The 16,519-nt window shown below is 42.9% G+C and overlaps 1 long non-coding RNA gene across 1 annotated transcript; it reads right to left on the bottom strand.

Annotated features, from left to right (window-relative positions):
• Positions 1 to 887: 887 nt before the first annotated feature.
• Positions 888 to 14,237, bottom strand: LOC125942182 (uncharacterized). The gene is made up of 4 exons (XR_007464880.1): positions 13,307 to 14,237; positions 10,037 to 10,125; positions 1,910 to 1,998; positions 888 to 1,848 (listed from the first exon to the last, which is right to left on the bottom strand). It is a non-coding gene; the product is annotated as an uncharacterized LOC125942182 (long non-coding RNA).
• Between the last annotated feature and the right edge of the window lie 2,282 nt (positions 14,238 to 16,519).

The raw sequence follows: 16,519 nt of genomic DNA, 5'->3' as shown, positions 1-16,519 counted from the left end.
GTATTCTGGACACGAGTACTTATATTGTAACTCTAGAAAATGCATACGAATGTGGGCCTCTGGAGCGTGCTTCGTTACCTCCACAAATGACATGTCACAGTCGATGATGTGCCACAACCACGGCGGTAACGGCTTAGCAGGAGCCATTAAGCGATTTTCAAAAAGCGGAACGTCCATACCCTTACGAAAATGTCAGATATGGACTGATATGAAAAAGGCCATATATGGGCATATTCAAAATTGGGCAGATATGGCCATATATGGCATATAAGGGCCATATATGACCATATCTGCCCAATTTTGAATATCCCCATATATGGCCCCCTTATATGCTATATATGGCCATATCTGCCCAATTTTTAATATGTCCATATATGGGACCCTTATATGCTATATATGGCCATATCTGCCAAATCTTTAATATGCCCATATATGGGACATTTCTATATAAGGCCACTTCTAAAGTTTTAGTATGTCCATATATGGCGCTCTTATATACAGGGTGTTTCAGCGAACACTTTCAAAATATATTTAAGGTGGCCTGTGGCAGATAACCCAATTCTAGTTAATGAGCTGGCCTACTCGAAGAGGCGGACATTACTTGCACAAAAAATTGAAATGCATAATCGACTATAATCAACAAAAATTCACTAATTCAGTTTTTAACTAATTACCTGATGGCCCATATTGCAATTTACAAATTGAAGCCGGGGAGTTCGCAAGGCGATCCACTTGGAACGAATTCTCGGGATGACACCAGTTTCGGGATATTAATTTGCGAACTTTGCGGAGAAATGCATTGGCGTTCCAGTTAATTTGGTGCTTCAATGCATAAAGCAACGATTTGTTAAGAAACTAATTGGAACGCCAATGCGTTTCTCCACAAAGTTCGGGAATTTATATCTCGAAAGTAATGTCATCCCAAGAATTTGTTCCAAGTGGATCCGCCTGGCGAACTCCAAGGCTACAATTTGTAAATTGCAATATGAGCCATCAGGTAATTAGTTAAAAACTTAATTAGTAAATTTCTGTTAAATATTCGATTATGCATTTCAATTTCTTGTGGAAGTAACGTCCGCCTCTTCGAGTAGACCAGCTCATGAACTAGAATTGTGCTACCTGCCACAAGCAACCTTTAAGAATTTTTGAAAGAGTTCGCTGAAACATCCTGTATATGGTCATATTTGGAAATTCAATAAATTAAAATCTGGGTTTTTACATGCCAAAACCACAACTTTATGATGAGGCACACGCTGGTGATCGAGGCATTCCGAATTATTTTAACTCCCTGTGGTTTTTAATGTGCACCCAATGCATATGGCACACAGGCATCTAGTGCATTTCACTTCCATCTAAATGCCACCGCGCCCGGGATTCAATCCTGAGCTTTCAGTTCAGTAGAGCAACGTACGTACGCCTTAGCCACTACGGCGGGTCTGGAATTTTATATGAATATCTCCAGTAAAAAATTCCAACCAGCTATCAGCTTACATGTCTGTTGGCTAACCCTAATTTCAGACCTTGATGGTCTACTAGCCAATCGGCATACAAGTTTACAGGTCTACAAGCCTACAAGTCTACTACCTGTCTACTACCTATTCTACTGTTTGTCGGTATGCCATTGTACCGGAGACCACTGTTCAAATGTGTATTGTTTATTGAATTGATGAATTCTGACTGTGATTGTATTACAGTCTTGCAGTCTTAATTAGAATATATTCAGTGCCCTTGAACACTAGAGTATGCCAGTCGGCACTTAAGATGGCTCACTGCATAAATATGCTCACCATTCCATCCAAAACTTCAGGTCATGGTATGTGTGTGATGTGGAAATCACATTTATAACATCTGAAAGCAATATGAACAGAGATAAAACTTTATTGCAAATTTCACTACTACAGCAGATTACCCAATTGCTGCAAGGGGTACCAGTGCACTGCTTTCAGTCTCTTTTCCATAACTTCCTTTGACACGGTGTCGTCCGCGTTGTGAAAACAGCTGCACAAACAAATGAACCATTATTGCCATACGACAGAAGACTAAGTACAATACTTGTTGTGTTGATTAATACACTGAGAAATGAGGAATTGAGCATAAACATTAAAAGACTAACAAGTGGTGAAAGCAGCACAAGTAATATTTATGACTGCTTTGAAGCCAGCTTTGTGGCTGGTGAAGGGCCAATTGGAAGCAAATGCATATTTTCAAGTAATTGTAGGCCAGGCACACCAAGCTGTTCTCATTACACAGATTCCTATTGAATAGCAGCAATAATCCCAACATAGGCCTTACTGCATACCTGCTTGGTTAATTAATAATAGTACACACCGTAAGTTTGCACATTATGAAAATTCACATATTTTTCCCCCTCCCACACAATGACCACACTTACAACTCAACACTGCAACCGGTGGCCTGGTTTTGACTTCGACTGATGATAATGGCCAGCTGCGGATGCCAGTGGCAGTACCAGCACTGGAGCTATCTAGTGCTATATGCACAAAGCTAGTATTTTTCCCTTTTTTTTTGTCAGTCTAGACAGGTCATGCCGCGCATGCATGGAGTGATCAGACTGCTAGCGTGCCACATACGGTTGCAAGCTAGCTACAGCACCCACTTCAAGCTCAAAGCATTTCAACATGCTTTGTAGAATGGCAGTCGTTAATTCAGAAGGTACTTCGGCGTCAGCAAAGTACACATCTGCCATTAGAGATGGCCGCATGAAAAGCTGAATGCTACCAGCAAGGCAAGCAGGAATTTCCGCTGACCCAAGACTGATTTTTACTCGCAAGTTGAAGTAGCAGTGCTTTATAGCTCAGAAGCCTCTGGACAGCTGTTCTGTGTAAATTTAAATGATACAGAAGGAGGCTCGCCGACTTACAAGGAAGCAGGGCATTCCAACTACAAACTTCAATGCAAGCAGCGACTGGATGATGTGCTTCATGTGGCGGCATGGGCTTCATGAGTGTGCTGTGTAAATTTAAATGATACAGAAGGACGCTCGCCGACTTACAAGGAAGCAGGGCATTCCAACTACAAACTTCAACGCAAGCAGCAACTGGATGATGTGCTTCATGTGGCGGCATGGGCTTCATGAGAACATGTCAGCAGCTGCCTTCTACATACAAAGAATCACAGACTTTCAGTATTTGTGATCATTCCCTGGCACCGGGAGGCAAGTTTAGAAGGCTGCCAGTGGAACTGTTGTGTCCATTGGTCCTAGAGGCACAGAACATGATTTCTGATGACACTGTCATCAAAAGCTTCAAGAGAACTGGCATCTGAAGCTCAACTGACACCACTGAGGACCACCTACTATGGGACGACACTACTGAAGTTTAAGAAACTGGAGGGCCAGCCAGAAGTGCAGATTTCTTAAGCTTAAATTCTTATTTGAAATGTATGTTTTCAAGTTTCGAAAATAAGACTTGTCCATTCTTGTAAGTTACACCTTTGTTTGATTCTTTGGTAGCTGGCTTTTCGACACAATCTTAGTGTGCCGTAGATTAGGCTGAACTAGGTGGCTGTGGAAATTAACTTAAGATTTTACCCTGCATATAACATAGCCTTCCACTTTGTGTCATTTTCTTAAGTGTTTAAAATAGGAATAAACAAATGCATAAAAAATACCTAGTGCATATGCTCGTTCCACAAGAAGTATGCTGCAAAGTATCAGCAGGACTGGTATACTGTAGCGATTCCTTTCCCTTCATTTCTATATTGAAATTTTCATTCACTGCACATAGCCAGCCAATCATGATCATGTAGGCAGAATGCTACCCTTACAACGCACAAGACAATTCCAATAGAATAATTACACTATCCCAGCCCTAGATGCTTTCATAAAGTGTTTATGTAGCACATGGGCATCATACATGAGCTAAATATTCATGTACCTGTCCACAATATTTTATAAATGCTGTAACCACAAGGAAGTTTTCACATATACTGAAAAGTTTTCACAGCTGAAGTCATGATAATGTTAAATTTGTTTAAATACATTGGTACCTCTGACCAAATATTAATGGCAAATCGACAATAGAATGGATTTCAATAATACATTAGAGGGAATGTGGGTGGCCAGCTTCAAACTTGAGCGCCATGTGACATTAGCATAACTACAGCATGAATGCATCCTGTGATGTATCCAAGTTTTTGTGATTGAGCCTACTTCAGCAAGTTGTCTGGGGGGATGTATGAGCTGAAGCAAGAGGCCAGAACAGGGACTGCTTGCACGAAGCCATTTACTGATGGGCAAACTTACCAAGCAGTAGAAAGGTACTTCAGGCTTCTAATTTCGTTGCGCTGTGTCTGGCAGCGCCTGAGGCAAACATATAGCCGAGCTTTCAAGCGACCTTTTACTATTGGCCTACTCATTCACATAGGGTCACAACACAATTACCTGCCTGTCTCCAGTGGGTGAAACTTTCCCAAGAGAATTTTTTGCCCTGCTACTTTGGTGAGTGCATCAGCTCAGTTTGTCTTGTCAAAATGGCTCCCGCTACTTCACATGTAGGGTGCATTTGTTTGATTGCCCTTGTTGTGGATTGCCCTCCTCGGCCGCAGGAAGTCGTAGGTTCAATTTCTACCACCGCACGGCGCCCACTGATTCAAATGGACACAAGTGTACCCCAGCATGGCGTTCGGCTTTCTTCAGGGAGAGGAGCCTGTGCTCTAAATACCAGTCAAAACCCTCATGAGCACAAAAAGAAGTAGGTCTGGGCCATTCCCAATAGTGGCAATTTCCCATGTGGTGCCCCAAATTCCCTTTCGAAGCGCTGAGGTCCCATAATGGCCAAGCACCAGGTGCAGTGCAAGGACCTTATGAGTGTTGTTTATGTGTGTGGACTGCTTGAAAACTCTTGAGGACTGTGAATGAAGGAAGAAGAAACAGAAGGCGAGCCAGGCGCAGATTGCGTGCTTGGCAGTGCTCAGAAAAGAAACAATAGAGAAGGAAGAAGAGAGGTGGGTGCCAAATGGGCAGAGGGGGCTAGCAACTTAGAAGACGCAAGACCAGTGCACTGTTTCGGGAGCTCCTGCCGTGGTACCTGAGGCAGCCCTGAGGACAACGCGCCTGCCTGTCGGTGCAGACGCAGAGTGGCGCCTGGCGTGACGCCATTTGGAGCAGGCCTGGCTGTAGCCTGCTCGTAGCCGCCTGTTGGAGCATCTTTAGGCTGTGTCCGGGGTGAGGCCTAACCGAGGCCTTTGCTTTGAAGCCGCCTCTTGCTCGAGGTGGCATGTGAGGTTGTGGCGGTGGAAGCAACCCGCCCGACAGCCGTTTGAGTCCTCGGGCCATGGTAATGCAGCCGTCGCCTGCCTCATCTGATGACCATTGCCGTCACCCTGCCTTGGCTGGCCTTCCACGAGGGTCATCATGCCTTGGGTCGCCTCCAACGGAAATCGTCGCGACAGCTAGACGATCTACCACTGATCGACGACACCATCAGGAATGTAGCCATGAGACGTACTGGCTCTTTTCTTGAACGTTGCGCGTAGGACTTAGTGTAGACGTGTTTGTTTTAAGGACCTTTGATATGTATTCTGTGTTTAGTGCTTGTCTTGTTACAGTCATCATCTTAAATTTTGGTTCACATCGGTTCGCGCGTCTCTGACGTTCATTACTGCTTGACTGCACACAGACATACGTGCCAAACAACTATCCATCACACCAGACCGGGAGCATGCTTGTACCTATTTCACCGGTAGGTACCTAGCGGCTGCACTTGCCTCAAGGCAGCCGAGGCTGATGCTCTTCAACAAGGCCATCTGTCGTTGGACAATAAGTGCCCAGAGAGCACGCATGAAATCTCTTTCAAGATGTGAACCTTCACAAGAAGTCGAGCACCAGGCCAAGGGACATCTCTACCCATCAGAAAGAAACGGAGGTTTTCTGGCGGCACGGGGATTTGAACTCAGTACCTCCCACATACGAGGCGGATGCTCTACTGCTATACCACTACTGCGGTAGATTCATCCAGTTGAAATGGTTAGTCATGAGGATCTGAGACCGCTTTAGCATCCAAGAGAACCAAAAATTGGGCAAGCTGTTATGTATTCATGGTTGAAATGTTGAAAGCGGCATGGGCAAACGCAGACAAAGGAGTGCTTGCACTCTCTTCATTTCTCTGCCCCTCAGTCTGCATTTGTTTTTTAACTGCTTTAAACATTCTAATCGCTTTAGCTGTACCCATGACTGTTATTTTCATTGTCGACCTATTACAGCACCTGGCATTGTGTATATAGCGCAGAATGACTAACATGGGAGTGCCAATGTTGCTGTGACTGCCATGTACTTAACAGAAAAATTTATGGAGGCGTAATGGAATAAGATGAGCGTCTACAGCTCCAACAGTATCCCATATTATTGTTATTAAGCCCTTGTCTTCAAGGAGCCTACTGGATAATTATTAGGATAGGAACTTTTCCTTGTGTGTGTTGAGGGCTTTACTAAATGCATTAGGAGCAAGTTTGAAATTTTTTTGAGGCTACAGCACCAAGTAGTTCACAAGAAAGTTTCTCACTATTAAGCAACAATGGGAAAGAAGCATTGTTGCTAATATTCAGTAACAGTGACGCACGCTGTTTGCGGCGGTATGCATGAGGAAACAGTTCCCTTTCTTTTTGCTTTTTAGTTTCGCAAGTTTGAATTTGACTGTAGCACGCTGATGCCTACAAGATGAAGAGAAGATATACAATAAAGCTTGCTCAGAGTCGGTTACTTTAGCGAGCCCTGCTCAGATTCTGATCGAGATGTATGAAGCTATGTATGGACTAAATGTACTATCACATATTTCTACTACTAGCACTAAACTTAGTACTAAGTTAAACAGAAAGATACTAAAGAACTCTTCCCTGATACCCAACAACAAACAGCATGCTTGTGTGTGCGTCACTGATGCAGAATGTAACTAACACTTTAATTGTGTTGCCTCAAAAATGAACTTTTTTGAGAACTACCCAATGCTCCGTCCCCAAATAAGGTACGAAAAAAGCAACCTCCTCCCACAGTGGCTAGTAAGGCTGCAGCTAAGCCCCTAACGATTACAATGAAAAGCATGCAAGTTATCAATTGGCTAGATTGCCATGCAGCGCATAATACAGGATGCCATTGACCCATGGACGAAAGCCGTATACCCTGTCGTGATGAGTGCTACAGGTGCTGCAAATGTTATCGCAAGCAATTATAATGCTGACACTGCCATCCTAGACACGCTGTTCTGCGTAAGTAGCTGAAGGGCCTCCTGCAACAACTTGGCATTCAAGTCAATGCCATCACTGTGGAAGACAAATTGGAGTCAGATCCATCACCAAACTTGTCAAACGGCTGAATGTGGTCTCAAAACAAGCACTGGTGTTGCAGTTTTGAGGCAAACCAATGAATGCATACAGGTTGAGAAGCAGCAGAAAGTTCGAAAAACTGAATTGGTAAACTTGATTCAGGGTATCAAGGTAAGAATATGCCACCGATACTCAAGGCAGGCAGATGGATTTGTTTTGTGCCCATGTGAACGAGCGAGCCTGATGCACAAGATCGCAAAAAAAGCTCGACCAATTCTGTTGCCTCAGATGCTGCTGGACGCAGTGCAGTGGCAAATAAAGACCTGAAGTGCCTTCAGAAAACCAACTTACTTGGTTGGTTTTGCTTTCTCGTTTTTTGATCTGCTATGTACTCCTTCCGAGTAATCATTATAGATGCAGCATCTGCTTTTTAAGTCGTTTTTTTTAGGTTATTATTTGGTGGGCCAGCGCACATGCTTCAACCTACCTTCACATATTTTTAGAGGCAAGCGTCATGCTGTGCGATAATCTGGATTGTCTCTTATCACCTCTGGTATACTAGGCCGTACCAATCTGTCATGGCACATGGCTATGATGTGGTTGTATTAGGGGGTCCTGGTGACTCCAATATTTGGTTGCTTTATCATTAATGTGATGCCCCAGGATGGTCTTGTTCAGTACTTATAAATATCACATTTCTTCAGTAAACTGCAGTTGAAAGTAAGCGCCAAACCCGTGTTTACGCAAACCGATCTCTGCTCTACCATTTTCCAATGATTATGCTCTCAGTAACGTGCTTAAATAGATTCTCATTTTCTACGGAAATTGTTCATGTGTGTCACAATGGCTCATAGAGAGATTCAGCTATACCTTTGCAATCCTCCACCTTTAAATCCCTATTCATCGGCTTACAGTAAGAGTCTTAAAATCGATTTCGCTCCTTTACAGACACTTTCGCCCATATTTTCACTGCACATGCTTTCGCTCTTCCCTTATATCCTCACAATTTTCTAGTGGCCCCATGACCTGTGCAGCACTCTCCAAGTGAAACAACTTATTCCATACATTTGCACTCAGTAATTTCATTTCTGTAAGCTCTGTACTAGACACTAGCTAATTATTTTATTCCTTAAAAATTTTATTTCTCTTTCATAGCAATTACTCTGGCTGCTATTAGAAAATAGCAAAACATTATTTTTATAATGCCTTCAATGAATCAACCTTCAATGATTTAGCCTGCATATCATGTACAGCATGCAGCTCTTCTGCAATGTTTCACCTTAATCCAAAATTTAACTATCTCGATCTAGATGCAGATGCTTGCTATGCATTGCCCTTCTTGTGATTACTTTTATATGTGCACCTATGATTCATCGCAGTGTTCTTAGAGTATCACGGATGAACATCAGTTCTTCCTATTTATGGAGGTGGTGTTATGCAGGCAGTGTCTGACAAATTGAACATCTTTCCTAAAGTTCGGAAAGCAGACACAATTCTATATGAAGGAAGAATAGAACCTGATCACATTTCTTTCTCATACAATCACCCCCAATGAATATATAAACAAAAGAAAAACTAAATTTTCTTTTAGTTATATATAACCTAAGAGTAACTCATTACTCATTAGTTTGCTGAGCTATCTACAACTGAAACTGTTGCAGCATGTCAGAAATGCTACAGTGCATTGCACATTATGTTTATCGTCAGTAAATGAGCATTTTCAGGCATCAAGCTCAGCATATCAAAGATATGATGTTGGCCTTTGGGAGGTTAAAATGTCCACAATTTTGGCCATCAATTCCATCCCGTATGATATAGGCCACATGACAACACAAAAGCATCCAAATAAGCTAACATGTTGACATCTTCAATGCCTATAAAATCATCAGCAACTTTCCATTTGTTGTTGCTTATATGAAGACCAAATTTACATGTCCCTTGCATAAACTTATGGCAAGAATATCATGATCACAAGTATTAATTTCTATAATTATGACTTAAACTCACTCTAAAACATAATCTAATAAACGTAGCACTGACATATATACATACCTGGCCAAAATATACCCAGAGCCTAACTACAGTGTTGGCCAATTAAACGAGGAAATATAACTTATTTCACTTAAAATATAGTCTGTGGTACTTTACCCAAATATGACTCGAAGGAAACTGCACAAATCTGAGTGGCGATGTGGGCTTGTTGGTTGTTTATGTTGAAATGAGCGAGCTGTAGCGCGAACAGGGAACAAAGATATGAGAAGGCACAATGAAGTGCTACGTGTGTGTATTCTTTGTGCCTTCTCGTGTATTTTTCCGTGTGCGTGCTACAATTTGCTCGTTGCACAAATCTGTTACCAAGCTTCTTATCGTCATTTATTTCATCTTTAAGGGCCTCTGTCAGGGCATTACGTTAGGGGTGGCATATTCATGCAGTCGTCTCTAGCATTCACTCAAACCATTACCAAATGTTCACACCCTAAATGTATAATTGCTTTTAATGATGAACAAGTCTGCAATTCTATTGTCTGCGAGCATCGACAATACATATCCTGACCTCTGCAGTGACTGATCCGCTACAAATTATCTTTGAGGTTCTTAAGCTGCGTGATTTTGTACTTTTATGTTTAATAATGCACTACGTGAGACCATGAGTATACTTTATATGGCTTCGTTTTCAAATTTAAGTAACTTCAGGGTGATGAACACACACACACTTATGGAAACATGAAAATGAAAACCAGAGGGGGTTTGAATTTACCATGTTTTTTCCATTTCCTGTGGATAGCCACGAGGTGCTCCAGCAATGACAGTCCCCTGTCTGCACCGCCCCATGGAGGCCAGCTGCCACTGAGAAAACACGGATTATTATTATTATCAGATATTAGCTAGCAGCATCACATATGCAAGCCGACTTGTGTAGAACAGTGCAAGACAGTTGAAGTGACATGTACATTAGGTGAATATTCATTTAAGACACATGTAACTGCAGTCATCCGTGTTGCTGACTGCATGTCTCTGCAGAGTAATGCAAATAGGCGTGCAGCTTACATGATATATGAAGCTCAAGTGCACTGTGTAGGTTATCAAGTTAGGTGTTGTTCTCTAGAGGTCTTTGTGATCAGTACACGTGATGCCATATGCACTGGAATGTGATGGTAAAGAACCGAGTGCTCCCAGTCATTCCATGAACTCAATACTATTGCTGCAGCTACGTGATAGCAGAATGCTGTATGCACTAATTCAAAGAGCTACCTAAAACAGGGTGCATGCCATAATTGATTACATGAATCACTGGGAAAATGTCACTTGGTGGCTGCCACTAGACATGGGAATGGTTAAGCAGCGCTGCAAAGTGCTACTCAATGCTGGTTCCTAATTCCTTACATAACATTCACTACGTCAAAGAACAATGCCACTAAGTCCTGACCTGTCTGCCATGCAGATAAAGGTTACGCATTGCTGAAGTTGTGCTTGCAGGATGTGAAAAAAAGCTGTCCAAAAGAGAATTTAGCACATGGACAAGAATGTCGAAATGAAATCTAACCTCACTAAAGTTGTGGTATAGTGGCGACATTTCACACAATATTTCAATAGAACCATGAAAATTTCTGTTAAATTGAAAGCTTGCCTATATTGTTGTGTTGTACCCATGTATTAGTGCTATGACAAATCACAACATTAAAAAAACATAATGGCCCCCCCCCATGCCACAAAATTGCTGCAAAACCAGAAAAATGTTGGCTGGTATCAAAGTGGAGCCAATGCACACGAACATGCTTGATAATAATTTACTGGTAAGAGTTCGTGCAATTTCTTAGTCCCGATGATAGATTGATGATGATAAATAATAATTTAGCCTATAAACACATCCATGTAAGTCCCGAACAAGTTGAGATATCCATGAATCTAGCTTCCTGGATCTTGCGTTTTACTGACCTATACCAGAAGGATACGCCACATAAAAGAAAAACCTGCATGCATGCCGGCATCTCTATGATACTTGCACTTGTCAGTTAAATAATAAATCGCACAGCTATAATTTCAGTCAATACAGAAAACAAATCAAGGTGAACACGGTTTCTTCAATAAGTTGTCCCAGACTGACCAAGGTGTTGTGTACTAACAATAAGCATTGGTGCACACGCTTCTTGGACAGCCCTGGGCAGTCAGGGGTGGCCAATCGAAGAGCCTAGTATACATATTGAAAATCAGTCTGCACTCCAGTGAGCCATACATCCAGAGAGAAAAAGATCTCCATTTGTGTTCTCCCTCTGCAGCTAAATCTTCGTACACCTTGCTGGTTTGGCACATCCCATTTGCTTAGCTCACCGAGGAAAGACACTGCATTAGAACGTTTTCCTTGTCGTTTGAACTTTGCCCTAGATCAGTTCATTGCTGCACATCTATGCAGCCGACATCACATGAAAACAATTTAACACTTTATCAGTGACAATCTCTCTCATTTTGGGAATGTTGTAGTAATCTTACAGTTCAATGCAAGCAACGGCGTAAAAGTTCCTTCACTGCTAAGAATGACTGTTGGCAAATTTTACGCATAGCAGTTATATCCACTAGAGAAGAAAAAAAAAACTCTTGATGCAAACAGCCGCAGCTATGCTGTGTAAACATTTGTATAGCCTTTCATATGAAAGTACCGCACAGTTGAGGCCACCTAAAAATACTGACAAAGAAGCTGTGCTGGGGCCGTATTCTGAAACGTTCGCCTAGGCGAAATTTCGCCTAGGCGAAATCAGCGTGCGCGCTGATTGGCTGGTTGAGCAAAATTTAATGACGTCGGGCTCAACCACCCAATCGGCTCATCCAATTTTGCTGAAACAGCCAATCGGCGCACGCCTGAAAGCGAAAAAAGAAATTTCGCCTAGGCGAACGTTTCAGAATACGGCCCCTGGACAGCTCTCTAGCTAGCGGCATCAGCAACAGCAGCAAATAGTAATAACGAAAGTTGATAATTAATAATTGCATTTAGTAATGTCACCAGGGTGATTTGGAGGTCCGCCAGCATGACAAAGCCCACTAATATAAACGAAGTTGGTTAAAATTCGGCTAGACGAATCGCCTAGCAGCCAGCCAGGTACACTCCGTCTCTGCAAAGACTATTACAAGGTGCCGCGCACACCACAGTGAAATAAATGCAAATGATATAGCTACATCTAGCTCCAAAACTACAACCCTGAATTCAAACATAAAACAATACAAGATATTTCATAGCGTGTAGCATAGCATGACTCGAAACAAGGACGATCGATCGAATAACGCAGACCTTCAATCAAATTAATATGACAGTCAGCCTCTGTGCTAGTAGATCATTCGTACTTGTAATTGGGTTGACAGGGTCCGATGTACATACGCCACGAACTCCAAGGCAAACATAACAATAATAGGGACTGTAGACGAAACTGAAGGAGCGGATTCGCCCGCTTGTGTTTTAAGCCCAAACCGAATTCACGCGATTTTGTGCGCAACGGCGACGAGCGACGAAACGGGCCGTCGCGCGAACAGATTGCTTGGTCTTTTCGCTCAATCGCTCGGTTCTAGAAATTTAGAATACGTCGCTCGTCGCCAGGAAGTGCTATGAGCGACTAGCCAATAGCGCGAAGTCGGAACTGGATATACATCAGTCAAGTACTACCGATTGTCGCACGGAACGAGCAAACGACTAGATTTTGATACGTGCAAGGATAATAACGTAGTGAAATATTTAGAAATATTTATGCTGCTCTTTACACTAAAACCCGTTAAATTAATAAAGCAAGCGTCACGCCAGTTTCGGCGAGTATTTGCTGCCCTCATAAAGGCAACACCGGGGAGACGTCGCTCGTCTCGTCGCTTGCATGCTGTACGACTTGTAGGCGACGAACGAACGCGACAGCCATCTCCATCGCGTGCGCTTGTTGCGCGCAAGATTGCGCGAATGCGGTTTATACTTTACGCGGTATCGCAACACGCACTGCTTCAAAATTATGCAAATAGCACATAGCAAGAGGGGGGGGGGGGGGATTGTACGTACCTTTGTAAAAGTTGCGACTGCAAGTGACAATCGCCAGGCACGCATTCTCTTCAGAAAAGGTCTTCTCGGGCGCCGCCGTCCACGTACGTGGCAGCTCCATCAGCAGTGACGCGGTTTGTGCAGTTTCACGATGAGCACTGGCATATAATCATCACTGCACTGCGACAACGCGCAGCCACGGTATTCAAAAGTTGAACCGTGCGCGCGACACATACAAACAAAGCGATCGCCGAGGGCCGCGCCGGTGAAGGCGCCCGCTGCTTCCCTTTACTTACAGTCGCGTTAAACTGCGTTGATGAGGACTCGTTCCGATTGCGTTCACGAATAACACACAAACCGCGGAAAACATTGCGTTAACACGGATGCACGAACGAAAATTACACACGAAAACAGGCCTCGGTATCTGACAGCTGCCGTCCATGTGCTGCCGGCGCAGCAAGCTTACCAGTGTTGCCAAGCGATACATTGCATTGGCCATTCCACGTTTGGTTTCGGTTTGGATTTCACTGAATGTGTCAAAACTTTAGCTTGGTGGTAATTTTTGGCAGTATTTCATTTAATGGGGCTTGAATAAAGTATCTAGATTGACTGATGTAGCAAACGTTTTGTTTGTGCTTGTGCAGTAGCTGATATAACGAATAGGAATTCGTGCAGCAGGTTTCCTAACTCATGCTTTAATATTCCCAGGCTGCTTTACATAGGCCGGTATATATGATTGCAAAAGTATATGTTCATGTTCTCTCTCAAAAAGTAGACATATTCATCGGGTGTGGTTGTGAGCCAACGTGCAAAACGATGAGTTGATTGTGTGTGTTTCTGCGATAAAATTCACTTCAACTCGTTACTACCTGCTCGGTGCAAGCACATTCATTTCGATCGAGATGCTTTGCCTATAGCTGCAGTGCAAAGCATCGCATTTGTTACGTGCAGTATAGCTAGATCTCGTAAATAAGGCCATGCTGTCCGGCAGGCGCGGTGCTAATAACCCATACTAGACGGCAGTAGCGCACCCAGGATCTCTGCCGGGGGGGGGGGGGGGGTACATTTGTGTGTGTGTGTGGGGGGGGGGGGGAAGCAAACACTTTACATAATATGTAATTACCTTGCTTTAGCCAGAGGAATCCAACAGCAACTCAAATGCCTCATAACTATAATACAAACCATAATTATAATAATAAATCATAATTATAATAATTATAATTTTAATATATAAGGATGATGACAATGTTTATTTCTTCAGCGTTTTACTCAAAGTAATTTAAGAGTGAAGGAGTAAATAGAAGACAGTAGGTGATAGAGTGTTTTTGTTAATCCGGAAAATTCGACCTCAAGCCATCTCCTGAATGGTAATGACAGTGTGCACAGAGCGCTGAAGGTGCACGTTGGACTGGTGGGGCTCGACGCGTGAGTGGAGGGGGAGCGGGGTTACAACTACAATTTATGTATACTTTTAAATCCTTATATGGCAATATAAGGCGTTTACTTGCAGCCATATATGACAGTAGAACGCCTATTTGTACCCTTATATGACGTTATAAAGCCTTACTTGCAGTCATATATGGTAGTATTAGGCCATATCTGGACCATTATGTGGCAGTATAAGGCCATATCTGGACCCTTATATGGCAGTGTAAGGCCATATCTGGACCCTTATATGGCAGTATAAGGCCATATATGGACCCTTATATGGCAGTATAAGGCCGTATCTGGACCCTTATATGGCAGTATAAGTCCTTACATGGATCCTTATATGGCAGTATAAGGCCTTATATGGGCACTTATATGTCCAAATATGGCCATATATAAAACATATAAGGGCCATATCTGACATTTTCGTAAGGGTATCTTCGCTCAGCCTCCTCACACGGAGCGAGAATGGCTCTCTCGCTGCAGGCTTGTTATGAAAAAGTGTTGCAGAGGTCATATCGTTGATGGTAGGATAACAAGGATGGTCTTTATCAGTATGTACTTTCAGAAAGTAGTTAAAAGTAGAATATGATCGTTGTAGATCAAGGGACCATTCGTTCGATTCGACATAGAGACTTTGAATAGGGCTTGTCCTGAAAGCACCGGTGGCGAGGCGGATACCAAGATGATGCACAGGGTCCAGCATCTTGAGAGCACTGGGGGTAGCAGAGTGATACACTACTGCGCCGTAGTCTAACCGCGATCCTACAAGGCTTCTGTAGAGGTTCATGAGGCATTTTCTGTCGCTACCCCATGTTGTGTGTGACAGTATTTTCAGTACGTTCATTGTTTTCAGGCACTTAGCTTTGAGATACTTGATATGAGGAATGAAGGTTAGTTTTCTGTCGAGTATAATGCCCAAAAATTTGTGTTCAGTGTTGATTGGTATGTGTTGTCCATGCAGCATATTATCTGGATCTTGTATTAGGCCTCTCTAGAGAAAAGTATACAGGAGCTTTTGAGAGGGTTTAGCCTAAAACCATTTTCATTTGCCCATTTTGACACTTTGTTCAGTCCGAGCTGAACCTGACGCTCGCATATTGCAAGGTTACAAGACTTAAATCCGATCTGCACATCATCGACATATATTGAATAAAACATAGATGATGGAATGACTTTGTGAAGGGAATTCATTTTCACAATGAAGAGGGTGCAACTAAGCACGCCCCCTTGTGGCACACCAGTCTCTTGAATGAAACTTCTTGACAGGGCATTGCCCACTCTAACGCGGAACGTGCGGTTAGACAAGTACCTTTTTGTCATGTTTAACATGTTGCCGCGTACACCAATCGCAGATAGGTCTCGGGGGATTCCGAATCGCCACATTGTGTCATAGGCTTTCTCCATGTCTAGAAATACAGAGAGAAAGAATTGTTTGTGTATATAAGCATCTCTAATGTATGCGTCAATGCGAACAAGGTGGTCTATTGTTGACCTACCTTCCCTGAAACCACATTGGAGAGGGTCAAGTAGACGGTTGCTTTCCAGGAAATATATTAGACGCCGGTTCACCATTTTTTTAATAACTTGCACATACAGCTTGTTAGTGCTATTGGCCTATAGCTGCTGGCTAATGCAGGGTCCTTGCCTTGTTTATAAATTGGGATGATAATGGCTTCTTTCCATGAGGATGGAATATGTCCAGATATCCACATGGTATTGTAAAGAGACAGAAGTGTATTTAATGTTTCTGAGTGCATGTTCTTGATCATTTCATATAATATGCGGTCACCACCTGGTGCTGAT

This window comes from Dermacentor silvarum, chromosome 1 (assembly GCF_013339745.2).
Source record: "Dermacentor silvarum isolate Dsil-2018 chromosome 1, BIME_Dsil_1.4, whole genome shotgun sequence".
In the NCBI taxonomy this organism is placed as follows: domain Eukaryota; kingdom Metazoa; phylum Arthropoda; class Arachnida; order Ixodida; family Ixodidae; genus Dermacentor; species Dermacentor silvarum.
The sequence above is the reverse complement of the archived record's forward strand: the minus strand, read 5'-3'. Positions and strand labels throughout refer to the sequence as shown.